Genomic DNA, 14,507 nt, shown 5'->3' on the forward strand with positions numbered 1-14,507 from the left:
AGACCGGGACGCAGAACAGACGCGCACCGTCCTCAGCAAGAGAAGAGCAACAAATGGCAGGAGAGGCCTCCAGCAGCCCTTTTATAGACTCTGTATTCAAATGAGGGCTGCCTGGAGACTTGTTCTGATTGGACGAGAGGAACCCCTACATCAACTTTGATTGGATGGTTTTCTTCTTGGTACCAACCAATCGGAATGCACAAGTTGACAGGTCCTCTACCACAAGTTTTTCCACCTGCAGCCTGTGTTTCTTTTACAGCACTTTGCATGGGGTTTTTCAAATATTCCCTACTCAGCCATGCAGTGATGCCTTAAATTTGGAGATTTAGTGATTTTCCAAACGAAGCCATGGCTCTCAATTTTCTTCAAAAACTTGCCCAAATCCGTACTTCCATTCCCACTCTTCTTGGGCTCCTTCCCACTTTGATGACTTTCCTTATGATCCTGCTCTGTATTCATCTTACACAATTTCATCATCCATCCATTGTCTTGTCTTAGGGACTGAGAGAGCTGGACATGGGGGCTGGACTACCTAGGGTAGAATCCTGGCTGCCAAATATCTTATCTGTGCCACCAGTGGCAATTTTTAAAATTCTCTTTCCTCAGTCTCTCCATTTAAAAAGCAAAAACGGAGTCATCTGTGGAGGACAAGTGAGTATGTACTAAGGAGGTGGGTAAGTAGTTAGAAGAAATTAAGAAAAGAGAATGATTAAAAAAATACCTAAGACAAAACACACTTTCTAAGCATGTGTTAATTTTCCCAAGGCCTTCCATGTTACCATTGATGACAGAACCCCAAATCATTGGTTTGATCAACATTAACACTCACTTTCAGGCAGAGAGTTCCATTGACCAGTTTTACCAACATTGTGGCATCACGAGGTTGGGCAGTGATGAATCAGAAGTCAGGAGAAACCCCTGGATATGGGTAACTGATGATTGATGGAGTTCAGAACATGTAAGATCTCAAAACAAAACCACAGCAGTGCATACCTGTCATTCCAGCTACCAGGAGACGTAAGTAAAAGGATCCTAGCACAGGACAAACCATAAGACTAAAGCAAAAAGGGATGGGAGCATGGCTAAAGTGGTGGAGCACCTGCCTAGCAATCACAATATCCTGAGTTCAAACCTCAGTCCCCCCAAAAAAATCAAAGTGTAGGCAAATCAGACTCTCTTTGATAGGGCATTTAGAACATCTGTTATAGTAACAAAGTAATACTGACTTTCTGAGTTTTTTAAATCAACATTTTAAAAATAGTAGACAGTTGAATGGCAAGCTTGAAACAAAACAGTGAAAGAATGCCAACAAAAGAGTAATAACAAGAATCTTCAGCCCTACTAGGAATGGAAAGTTGCAATGTGGAAACATGTTCAGCTTTATTGTAATTGTATCACCCAAGGGAAGATTGCTGTGGTAATAATAATGATTTTTAAAAAGCTGTAGAGAGAGCTGCAGAGTTAACTCTGCTAGATCACTTATTTCACTATGTGAAGTCTTCGGTTCGATCCCCAGCTACACACACACACACACACACACACACACACACCACACACACACACACACACACACCTGTTTACTCTTGATGACATAGAGAGTTTGACTTTGACTCAGGTTGTATCTTCCAGTATTATTTAGGCATGATGCATTAAACATGTTCTAAATGGAGTCATTGCGATGAGAAAAATGACACTTTAGGTGTATTTATGCAGCCATGTAGCATATGCATGGGAGATTAGCTCATTACACAAGGATTTGGGTTACAGTCACAACCTGCTAGCTGGCTACTCTGAGAAAACCTTGTCCTCTGTTCAAGCTCATTTTCCAGAGGCACTAGAACACCTGTTTCAGAAGATTGCTATAAGAATTAAGCAAGTGAAGTGCTTACCACAGGGGCTGAAATGTGTTATGTGCTCAAAATGTTACCTGCTATGTTATTGGTGATACGTTAAGAATTTAAGGAAGCTACCATGTTACATGTTGACATTGAGTGGGGGAAATAAAAATTATACACAAAAGCTGTGTATTGAGAAATCTTTTCTTTGTCAAGGTTATGAATCTTATTTTAAAACCTAACAAATGGGTATTATGCAATTTTATTTTCTTAAATTAATGATGATTCTGCATCCCGCTAATTTGGGGGGACCTATGGTAGGGTGCTGTAATACTGAAATTGGGGTTTTGGAACTTAGGCCCAAACTCCTAAGATTCCATATGCCAGGTCTGGTCACCCACACCTAAATGCCAAATAAAGAGAGATGGAGAAGGCAGAGAAAGTGGGTTTATTACACAACTTGGGACACCACAGAAAAGCTAGAGTAAGCTCTCAGCTCATCTTCAGCCATCTTCAGGGTAAAAACATGAGCTATAGGTTTAAGTTAACAAAAGAACTGGGGGCAGGGGACAAAGTTACACATAGTCACAGTGTGGCCTGGTTGGTCTTGTGACTGGCAGAGCAGTTTTGGTCCAGTTCTGGTAAATTATCTCATGGAGGGAGTAATCTGGTTCCTGTTTGAGAGGATTACTCTGGCTTGGGATGTGAATTGTTCTTACTGGGAGGGTAGTAGCTCCAGGTGGCTCTGGTTCCTTATCATAAAGCTGTTATCAGTTCTGTCCTTTCTGGAATCCAAGGTGATTGCAAAGTTACTGTAAAGAGAATGGCTTAGAGCAAAGACAGATACAAAATGGAGGCAGGGATATCTTGCCTCTCCTGTTTTTAGTTAATTCATAGTTCCGAGTCAGTGCTTTTCAGCAAAAGTGGTTTAAGCATCTCTTACAATAATTTAGAGTGTTGGAAGGACTTCACAGGGTTTTATAAGAATGAACCTAGCCAAGAAGCACAGACCAAAACAGGATAGGGGGAAAACAGTGAGGCAGTGAAGTGGAGGCGGTTACATTGACTTAAACAGAATGCACCTACAGACACTATATCAAGGCAAAAATCCCACTGAATAATGAGCAGATACCTAAGCAACAAAGGACAAGAATGAAAAACAGGTCATGCTAAGAGGAGAATACTAACAGGAGGGAGAGGATGAAAGAAGGAAGTAAAGAAAGTGAATATGGTTGATGTACTTTCTATACAAGAATGAATAGAGAATATTTACATCTTTGAAATCACTGTCAGAGGGGAGTAAGGTAGAAAGGAGAAAAATAGAGGGGTTAGTCAATTTGGGGAATGATATAAATACACACATAAAAGCTGTAACAAAACTACCTGTATAGTTATCTTAAACAAACAAAAACATCTTTTTTCAAAAACAAAGGCTAGGATGGCAAATCAGGTTCTGTGGGGGGTTGGTACCAGTAGGACGGGGAGGACATAAGAAGAGGGTACAGACGGTGAATGTAGTGGAAATATTATGTACTCAAGTATGAAAATGGGAAAATGAGAAATGCTGAAACTTCCAAGAAGGGGAGGAGGTGAGGAACAAAGGAGACTGATGGAGGGGGTGAACTTCACTAAGATATATTGTAGATGCCACATGTCCCCCATACAATAATAATATGACAATAATTTTTTTAAAAAAAGAATAAACCTACTCTTTCAGGTTTTAAAAAAAGAAACACAGACCAAGGACTAGGATTTCAACTTGCATTCAATACCTTGAGTAAAGACAAAGTGAGAACAGTGGGAAAAAGAGAGGTCAAGATGGAGACACCTGGGCCTGAGCACACCCCGCGCCATCTTCAGGGTCCACAGAGCACTGAGGAAGCCAAATGCTCCTGAAGTCGTCTACGCCTGGAGATTCTCACTAGGCTTTGGGTCAGCTATGACACGAGGCTGGAGGTCCCAGGGACATCCTGAAGACTTTTGCCCTTGGAACCATGGCTTTTCTCACGTGGCACTGAGAGAAGTGGTGATGTGGCACACTTCATGATTGAAATAATCAAGATGGTCTTTATAGCATAATAAAATGCTGAGTGCTGTTTCCTCCAATAAACTTATTCTCTTGGGGGGAGATGGTTAAGTCTCTTTGGGAAATGAACATTTTATTTATCCTGCATATGACCGCATGTGTGTTAATTCCATAAATACTTAAGAAGAAATTACCTAAATGATATGGAATCCAAAGGAACAGAAGTCAAGTCAAGACTCATGTGTCTTCCTATAGCATTTACAAAATGAGAGTTCATGGTGTACAAAATCACATTAACACTTTACTTAAGAGTAGAACTTTGCATGGTGGCTCGTCCCTGTGACTATCTACTTGAGAGGCAGAAATTGGGAGGATTGCAGTTTGAGGCAAGCCTGGGCAAAAAGTTAGCAAGAACCCATCTCAACAAATAAGCCAGGCATGATGGTTCATACCTGTGGGCCCAGCTATGTGGGAGGATCACAGTCCAAGGGTGGCCCTGGCAAAACCTCGAGACCATATATGAAGAACGACGTAAAGCAAAAAGGGCTGGAGGTGTGGCTAAAATGATAGCATGATTGCCTAGCAAGTTCAAGGTCCTGAATTCAAACCCCAGTACCACCACTACCACAAAAAAAAAAAGAACTTTATCTCAAATGAAAACTGCAATCAGCCAAAAAATTATCCTTCTTTGCTAAATTGGTTTTATTTTTAGCTTTAAGTGTTTAAATGGTTCTTAAGGCAAGGATTTCAAAATTTATCTTATGTTTGGAATTTCTCCTGGATTGTGTGAAGTATAGAGATGGTAAGTTTTGGTTCCCCATTAAGCAGTTTTCAGAAAATTTGCTTTCTAATTTTATTAAAATTTGAGTAGGTCCCCAGGATTAATAAAATCATTTTGATCATTGTTTTATCAGTGGGATTTCTAGTTTTATATAACAGTCATCTAGAGATATTTCTGTGTTTTTGACTATGTTGTGAACTTGAATCTCAATAACTTAGATTAATATTGGATGTTATGTTGACCTTAGTCATTATTTATAATTTTTTAAGCTGTAAATATTCCCAAGGAAATTAGAACTTCCTTGTTTACCTGGCATGCTTAAATTATAAGAAAATCTCAACGAATTATCTATGTTACTTGTGGTGGATAAACCTTAAGACCTTGGCAAGGTTGCATGCTCACATCAGATCTACCAGCTGAAGCATTTGAGAATTCAGACACTGGGAAAATGCCAGCTTTTGCAACACATATCAAAAACCATGTCCTATACTTTAAAATACATATCTTGATATTTTAATATTCACACCAAGGTTATATGTGGGAAAATTGACCCAGTGAGAAAGGTGCAAGATTAAATTTTGAGTAGTTGTGGATACCCACAACAGTCACCTGCATTAAAAAGTAGTGTCAGTGTTGACATTTTACCCTGCTTACAAGCTATTTAATTAATCTGTCACCGTTCCATGGATGAGCAAAAGACACAGAAGTCCTGGACCAGAGACAAAAGATTTTATTACTCCCGGCCTGGCTACCTCAGGTATTGTATCTGCTTCCTATGTCTCCAGGATCCCCAAGGACAAAGCAGAGGGTCTAAAGTCAGTCATTCCTGGACATGGGATGAATCTGTGCTGCAACTGAGGAGTCCTGAGCCTGGGGGATTGGCTGCTTTTATATTAAGCAGCAAACACATCTGTTTGGTGTCCCAGAAGGAGACATACCACCTCTCAAGGTCACTGCTGTAATCAACACTCAAGAAATGGTGTGGGAAAAGAGGATGTAGAGCCTTGCACTCTTTTTTCTTTCTTTTGACTCTTCTTTCTGTTCTGACTTGTCCACAACTATATATCTCAATTTTATGGTGATAAAGCTCATGAATAATTGTATCATTTTAATAAGTTTAAGTGTACAGAGCAGCGTCACTAGGGCATATACATTGCTGTACAACCATCTTACAAAACTGACTCAGTCCCCATGAACTCTAACTCCAATCCCCTACTCCTCACAGTGCAGGGCGTCACCATTCTACTTTTTGTCTCAGTCAATTAGACTACTCTAGGTGCTTCCTAGAAGAGGAATCATATGATATTTGCCCATTTGTGTTTGGCTTATTTCACTCAGCATAAAGTCTTCAAGGTTGATCCATCTTACGGCAGGAGACACGATTTCTTTCCTTTCAAAGGTTGACTTCTATTCAGTTGTATGTAGATACTGAATTTTATCTATCTGTGGTAGTCAGGTTCTGTCACTGTAACAAAATACTTGAGAAAATCAACTTATAAGGAGGAAAGACTTATTTTATTTTTGGTTCACAGTTTCAGAGGTTTCAGTCCATGGTAACTTAGCCCTATGACTTTGGGCCTGTGTGAAGATGGCAGGAGGTGGTAGAGAAGGCTATCTACCTCATATGGCTGGAAAGCAGAGAGAGAGAGAGTGAGAGAGGTGAGGGAAGGGAATAATGGAGAGGGAAAAGGGAGGAAGGGAGAGAGGGAGAGGTACCAGGGTCCCAATACCCCATTCAAGGTCACATCCCCAAATTACCTAACTTCTTTCCACTAAGCCCCTCCTCCTAAAAGTTCCACCACCTCCCAATAGCCCTACAAGGCTGGTCACCAGGCCTTCAACCATAGCCTTCAGGGCACATTTAAGGTTCAAATCTCACCACTCTTTATCTGTTGATGGACATTCAAGTTGTTTCTACCTTTTGGTTATTGTGAATAATGTCAATATGAACATTTGTGTACAATATCTGTTTGATACCTTTCTTTCAGTTTATTTGGATAACATCCAAGAACATGGATCCTATGCAATTCTGTTTAATTTTTTGAGGAACCACCATACTGTTTTCCATGGTGACTACATGACTTTCCATTCCCACTGGCAATACACAAAAGCCTCAGCTACACATACTGCTTCTGTCCTTGTGATGACAGCTACCCTAATGGACAGGAAGTACTGAGCCTTGGATTCTTGACATATCCAGCTCATGGTAGATTGCTCCTGTCAACAGGTAGCTAAATTTAGACTGCAGCAGAGTTTAATGGTTTTTTGGGAAAGCAGCCCATAAAAGATTTTGTAGACAATAAAGTCCTGGGGGGCGTTTTAAACCATCAATGTTTTTGTGCAGTGTGAGCTGACCAATGTCTGCTGAGACTATAAGTTAGGCCACCAGCACATCTACAAAGTGAGTAAGCCGTCAGCACAGGTCAGGAGTTAGCTAAATGCAAACAATGGGCTTCTGATGAATTCCTAGTTTGTTTTGTTTTGCTGTCATATTTTCTTCTATTATTGTTGTGCTGGTGATACATTGTGACATTTACAAAAGTTCTTACAATGTATCAAATAAGAAGCCACAAAGCACATTGTCCCTGTGCACAATGAGAAGAGGGTGGGTTAGCTAGAGAGTTCCACTTTGAGGGTTGCCATAATGTCTGCTTAAGAAATAAATAGTTTTGGGGACATGTTTGAGTCAAAAATGAGGGGCAATTAGAAACCCTGAAGACACTAAGTTTATGAAAAAAAGAAAGAAAAAAAAATCCTGGTTGGGTGCCATTGGCTCATGCCTAAAATCCTAACTACTTGGGAGGCTGAAATCAGAAGGATGGCAGTTGAAGGCCAGCCCAGGCAAATAGTTCATGAGACCCCCATCTCCAAAATAACCACAGTAAAATGGAGTAGAGGTGTGGCTCATGCAGGACCCCTGCTTTGCAAGGCAAAGCCCTGCATTCAAACACCAGCCCCACCAAAAAAAGAAAACCCAGAGGTTCAGAGAAAACTGTCAATTGCATTAGGATTTGGGCATTGCTTTGGAGGTGCCTACTGTACATTGTAGGATGATAATATTTTAAACAGGCAAGGCAAGATGTTTTAGAAATGAGGAACTTTTGTTGAAAGTGATTCAAGATCATGACCAAAGCATACAACTTATACTTAAAGATAAAAATTTTAAACTATTGATTTATCTTACAAACTATCACTTGTAATTATATATATTTATATTATCTTAAACACAAATATTCAAATAGATGATAAATTTAAAGCTTTCAACACTAGTTGTTTAAAGTTACCTTTATTCACATATTAATGTGCAAATATATTTACCTACCAATTTACAATCTGCATACCTTTTTAAATTGGACAACACATGCATTATCAAGTGTCCTTATTTACTTTTCCCTGTGAATATTCATCTTGAGAGAGAGGACATATGAGACCTTCAACAACACACTCTGAGGATGTACCAGAATTTGCAGGTGGCAGGTGAAGTTTGAAAAAGTCCCAGGAATGATTCCAATACCAGAGCCACCACTGAGAATCACAAGATGGCACTTGTTTTTGAATGAATGCGTTTTTTTTCAGTTATAGCTTTTATTTAAGGATAATTAAGTAGGAATTACAAAATAAGCTGTAAAAAGGGAAATGTTGGGGCTAACAAGTAACAACGAATGGTATGACGTTAATGGAAGAATGCTGAATAGATCTGAGCCCTCAGGAGGAGTGGCTCCAGTGAGAGAGCACATGCCTAGTAAGCGCGGGTCCTGGGTTCAAACATCTCCCAGTGAGTGAATGCTGTTTAGTGCTCCCAGATTTTAACATGAAGTTTAAGTGATATTCTGGTTTGGTTGTGTATCTATTTTATTTTAAGAAGTTCACAAATCATTATTTGTAAAGTCTCCATTAATTTCATTACAGTCACTTTTTGTGCACTTTAACTGCCTGGAACCCTTACACGGGCAGTGAGTTTTTAATTTGGTTCAGATTACAAAGACAAAAACAGAACATTATACCTGTGATAAGGACTGTAACTGGCCTGCTCTTTTCTGTAGACTTTGTCAGCCTGAGGTGGACAGATGTCCTGCCAAAACCAAATGTGAGGTACAGGACTTGCAACCTCAACCTCTTTTCCACACCATGGTGGAAGGGCACAAGCACAAGGATCCAATAACTGCATCAGCAATTCATTCTGTGAAGAGTCACGGCTCTGAGATGTTATTCACTATGGAGTGAATCTCACTGGGGATCCCCTCAGACACCCCACAGAACATGTCTCAGTGACTTCCTACCCACTGACTCCCACACCCGCAGTCCACTGAACGTTGCCTCCAGGGGCTTCACCCTCCATCCTCTCACACACATGTTTTTGCATGTGTCACACAATCTTCTGAGAAGAGCCCCTCCCTGGGAAGACAGAAGCAGACTCTTGTGGTGAAAATATGGCAACATTTCTAGAACTTTCTACAGCACTTAGAAACACTGAGAAATAGGAGGATCAAAACCATAGGCACTGGCAGGGTGCTGGTGGCACACACCTGAATCTTAGCTACTTTAGGAGTCTGAGATCAGTCAGATCACTGTTTTGAGGCCAGCCAGGACAAAACCTCATGAGACCCCATCCCCACCAATATGCTCTGTCATCCCAAACTGCACACAGGAGGCTGAATAGGGAGGGTTGCCAGGCTGAACCCCATCTCAATGTGGGCATGATGGTGTGCAACTGTCATCCAGTGACAGCAGGAAGCATAAAATAGGATCTTGGTCCAGGCCAGCCTGGGCAAAAAGAGAGACCCTATCTCCAAAATAAGCAAAAAAGATTGGAATCATGGCTCAAGTGGTAGAGCACCTGCTTCACAAGCATGAAGCTCTGAGTTCAAAACCCCAGTACCACCAAAAACAAAGAAACCACAGATTTTCACATAGTTCCATTTCCATTTGAGTTTGTGCCAATACCTGAATTCAGTCCAATTCTTCATGTTGTGCCCTTTTGAAAGAGCTGCCTTCCTGTGAAACTGTAAGAATTCACATAAAAGGTGCAGCTTTCACTGCAGTAGAAACCCCTCTTTTCCTGCCTGCTGGCAGAGCACTCACTAGGAGAAGGCAGAGGCAAACACAGTGATCCCCAGGATGCAAGGATCTCCTTATGCATCCAAGTGGGGAAAGACAGACATGTTATTAAGCATCTTCAGATTATTCGTTTATGAGCAATAACACCAATTGTCATTCCAAATGATCATTTGCAAGAAGTCAAAGCTTTCAAACTTTTTCATAGGGTCTCCCCCAAGAGGAAATGTCATTTAGTGAGACTAACTGTAATTCCAGTTTATGAACTATATGTTTGGTCTCTCCAAAAACCTCACATTGAAACCCTAGCTCCCATTGTGGTGGTATTTGGAGGCGGGGCATTTGGGAGATAATTAGGTTTAGATTGGGTCCTGATGGTAGGGCCCTCCTGATGGGACTAGTGCCCTTGTAGGAGAAGGGGAAGAGATTCCTTAGTTCCATGCCCAAACAGTGAGGGAAGGCATGAGCACAGAATGAGAAGGCAGAAGCAGATCCAGTCAGTAACTAGGACCTTTATCATGAACTTCTGGGCCTCCAGAACTGTAAGAAACAGACAGCGGTAGTTCAGTCTGTCCATCTATGGTATAAGAATTGCAGGTAGAGCTAAGATGTTGTTGGTAGTTATATCCGTTTGCATGCCCAAAGAAATGACCCAGCTACCATTTTGTGTGTGTTGTAGTCTTCAAGTGGAGACAGAACACCTGAGCAATCCTGGAATGTGTAACTTATTTCTCACCACTAAGAATCTTTTTCTCTGTTTATAATTCACATGGCTTTTAAGACTCCAATGGACTTTTCATTTGTTTTTGATGGCTGGGTTCTATTTTGGAAATGCAATTCCATGGAGATCCTCAGCCATGAGGTAAGATAGTTATATTTGGGGCTGATGGAGTGGCTCAAGTGGTAGAGTGTCTGCCTAGCAAGTGCAAGGCCATGAGTTCAAACTCCAGTGCCACCCAAAACCAAACCAAACTAACCAACCAAACCCAACAAGTATTTGTGCTATCCAGTTATACCTGTGTAACTGACATATTAATGTCAGAGTCTTCCGCTTTAAATTCTGCCATTGATTCTAGATTTTATGGTCTGCCTCCTAGCATTAATGTGAACCCCAGTGGCAACCCTACTCCTGCCCATTCCAGAAAAGTGATTTAATAATGTGTTAGAAAATTGTTTTCTATTTCTCTGGTTCTTTGGCCTTTGAGTGTCTTATACTTGGCTAATTGGGAGTAAATAACTTCATTAATGTTCCCTTGGCTACAGTAGTAAACTGGGTGACTCTTTTCCATAATAAATCAACCTTTGGCTAATGTTTCCATCTTCTGGTTTTATGCCAGAATTTCCAGAACCTTCATTAAAAATGTGAATGAAATGACTTGGCAATTGAAAATGAAAGAAATATTGAAAACAATTTAATCTTCTTTTAAGGATTGTCACTCAAAAAATTCTTAATCACAAATTTTCCCTGTGTACGTTTTTAGTTCTCTTTGCTTTCACATGAAGTATTTGTAAAATGCTTAAAATCTTTATGCTATATTATAAATTAGGACAATTTCATAAGCTTTATTTAATTGTAGCCAATCAGAAACATGTCTTCTTTCAGAGCTCTACCACTCTTCAAGTTGTCTTATAAAATCCAAACTATGCCCCATTTTTCATTCCAAAAAGTACCTTTTGAACAATTAAACTGTACATACTTAAGAAAGAATTTGATGATGCTATAGTTTGGATGTTGAATTTCCCCAAAGCTTCCTGTGTTGACGAGTTGGTGCCTAGGGCAGAGCTATTGGAAGATGAGTGTCTCCTGATGGGGCAGGGGGAGCTTGTGAGATGTCCTAAATCACTGGGGCTGTGCCCCTGAAGGGGACTGTGGGACTTCTGTCCCTTTCTCTTTCTCTTTTGCTTCTTTGTCATGAAGTGAGTTTCCTCTGCCACATGTTTTCTGCCATTGCCCTTCGGTGTGGCCCACCAGAAACCCAGAATGATGGGTCTGCCTCATCTTGGACTAGAACATCTAAAACTGTGAGCCCAAATAAACCTCTCTTTGTAAGCTAATTTTCTCAGGTATTTCATTACAGTGATGGAACGGCAACTAATAATATGATTTATGATGTTCTTTAATATTTTTTTAACCATGAACTTACTTGACATAAAGTATTTCAAGTGTTAAGGAAATAAGACAAAGGGATTCTACAAAGGAATTTCATGCATTCAGAATTATTTCTCTGGACTAGTATTTTATAGATTTTCTTTGTGGCCATTACTCCAATAATCACAAAGAATATCTCTATGAGAGACAATGGTACCACTGCTGAAGAGATTGGGGCTAGAGTCAAGCAGGATCCAGACTGCCTGGGTTCAAAGCCCACCTTAAGGGAATGACCCCAGGCCAGTTACTTAAATTAACTCTGCTTCAGTATGCTCATAAAAAATGGAAACAATATTAGTAACTCGCCTCACTGACTTGCTTGAGGATCTAGTGACTTTATACATGTAAATGATTTAAGAGTCCCTGGAATTTTATAATTATCATATCCTAAAAAGATTATCTCCAGTTATATTTGTCCCAAAGGGTAGATTTCCTCCTCTTTTAGTCACATTCTTAGTTATTTGCAAAAATTAGGCAATATGTCATTTCATTAATGCATGCATTTATTCATTTACCCAATGTTATATTAATGTGGTATTTCACTGTCCAGATATTGGATATTTAAGGAAAATAAAATCCAGTCTCTATCCTTATAATGAGTGACATTTGAAGGCAATCTGGTCAAAGTTGGAAAATCAGAAACTTTTACTTTGGTGTTACAGAAATTTAAAGCAGCTTTCACTCTTAGTTGATGAATTATTAATTCTATCTCTTCTTTAAAATAACTATGAACAATAGATAACTCAACTTAGCTGGTCTAGGGATCACACCTGTAATCCCAGCACTTAGAGGCTAAGGCAAGAGGATGGAAGTTTGAGGCTAGCTTGGGTTACATCCAGAGACTATGGATCAATAGAACAATATGGAACAACAACAGAAAACTCAAATTAACAGCTATATTTCAAGGATTCTGTGTGCCTTCATTTACATACATTTCATTTCATTTCAAAACTGAGGCTTGGTGTTAATCTGGAATATTGCAAATAGCACTGAATCTGATTCTCTATGAAGTACAGTGCTGCATTGATAAAAAGGTCATCAGTCTTAAGAGTGAGTTGCAGGTATTTATCATATATTCTGCAGTCTACAGAGCTCTGTTAATGTGGTTTTACCATGTGACATAAAGTGCTCAAACAGTGTTTAAGAAAACTTCCATCCCACCCAGTTGTCCAATGAGATAGTAGGTTAGACCACCAACTAATCATGTTTTGATTTAAAATGTGTGAAGCCAAGCCAACCAACAAACTCATCATCTCAAATATTGAACATTTTTTTGCAAGAACATTTGGGCTTCATCTTCCTAGTAAAGTGGGAAGGTTCAGTCAGAGAGAGAAAGAGAGAGAGAAGGAGGAGGAGGAGGAGGAGGATGGAGGAGGAGAAGGAGGAAGGAGAAGGAGGAGGAAGGAGGAGGAGGAGAGAGAGAGAGAGAGAGGAAGGAGGGGATGGAGGCAGGGAGGGAGAGGCACCTTCTTCTTCCTATCCCATCCAACAGAGGCTTTGTACTGTTCCTCACACCCCTTTATTTCTCCCATCCCAGCTTCTGGCCACCACTCTCCTCTCTGTTTGTGAGCTCGACTGTTTCACAATTAAGTGAGAAGTGCAGTGCTGTCTGTCTGTGTTCACTTTCTTCACTTAGCATAATGTTCTCTAAATTCTATCCATGTCGTGAATGACAGACTTTCCTTCCACATTATATTACAAAATTATAACATCACTATGTACCCCCTAAATATATTCAAGTACAATGTGTCAATATAACAAGAGTATAACCATATGACAAGAACAGTTGTAATAGAAACACAGTAGGAGTTGACACAATGCCTCTCTCATCATGGTGCTGAGAGGTCATAAGTCAAAGGACATGCAGCTTTTAGAACAGCATGGATGGAAGGAAGGCAGCTAGGATTACCATGCTTCCCATGGTAGGAAGCTCCTTACTCTCAGTTCAGAATGGCCTGCCCCTGGATCAAACATTATGTTCTCTTTAACTAAGTGCCAAGCTGTTACTGAAATGCCAGATCCCCTAACATGAGCATGTTAGACTGAAAATACTAAAAATAATTGTAAAGCTAGAAAAACGTGTCCATTTGGTCCTTCTCCAATTTCAAGAATATTTTAATCATCTATTTGTGTCGGTTACATGGTAGATTCCAGAATAACCTAAACAAAAGGTGCAGCTGCTTGCCTTCCAGGTCTGCAAGATGAAGTAGCATTTTATTAACGAGCTATCACAGCCCATTTCTCCATCAAGTGCTTTTTCACAAAGGAGTGAACACAGACCCCAAACTACTGGCCAAGTGAAGCTGGGTATCAGGAGACCTAGCATGTTCTTCCGCTCTGCTAAATAACACTGGGTAGTCGAGAGGCCTCCACAGTCATAGTGGACTGCAAAGTGCCAGGAGTTTAGTCCAAGTAAGTATTGTCCCTTGGAGAAATAAGTCTTTCTTCCTTTGTTTTTGCTTCCTCACCTATAAAACTGAGAAAGCAAGTTAAAAACAATCTCACTGCGTGGCTTTTTCTACCCCATCTCCATGACTATGAGGGTCTTAAGAAAAACACATTGACTGCCCTGTGACTCTTCATAGTGATGGAGACATGGCTGGAACAGGCCATCAGTTAATGTTAACTCCAATCATAGTAGGTCAAGTTTATGTTTCAGTG

Source organism: Castor canadensis, chromosome 13, assembly GCF_047511655.1.
Source record: "Castor canadensis chromosome 13, mCasCan1.hap1v2, whole genome shotgun sequence".
In the NCBI taxonomy this organism is placed as follows: domain Eukaryota; kingdom Metazoa; phylum Chordata; class Mammalia; order Rodentia; family Castoridae; genus Castor; species Castor canadensis.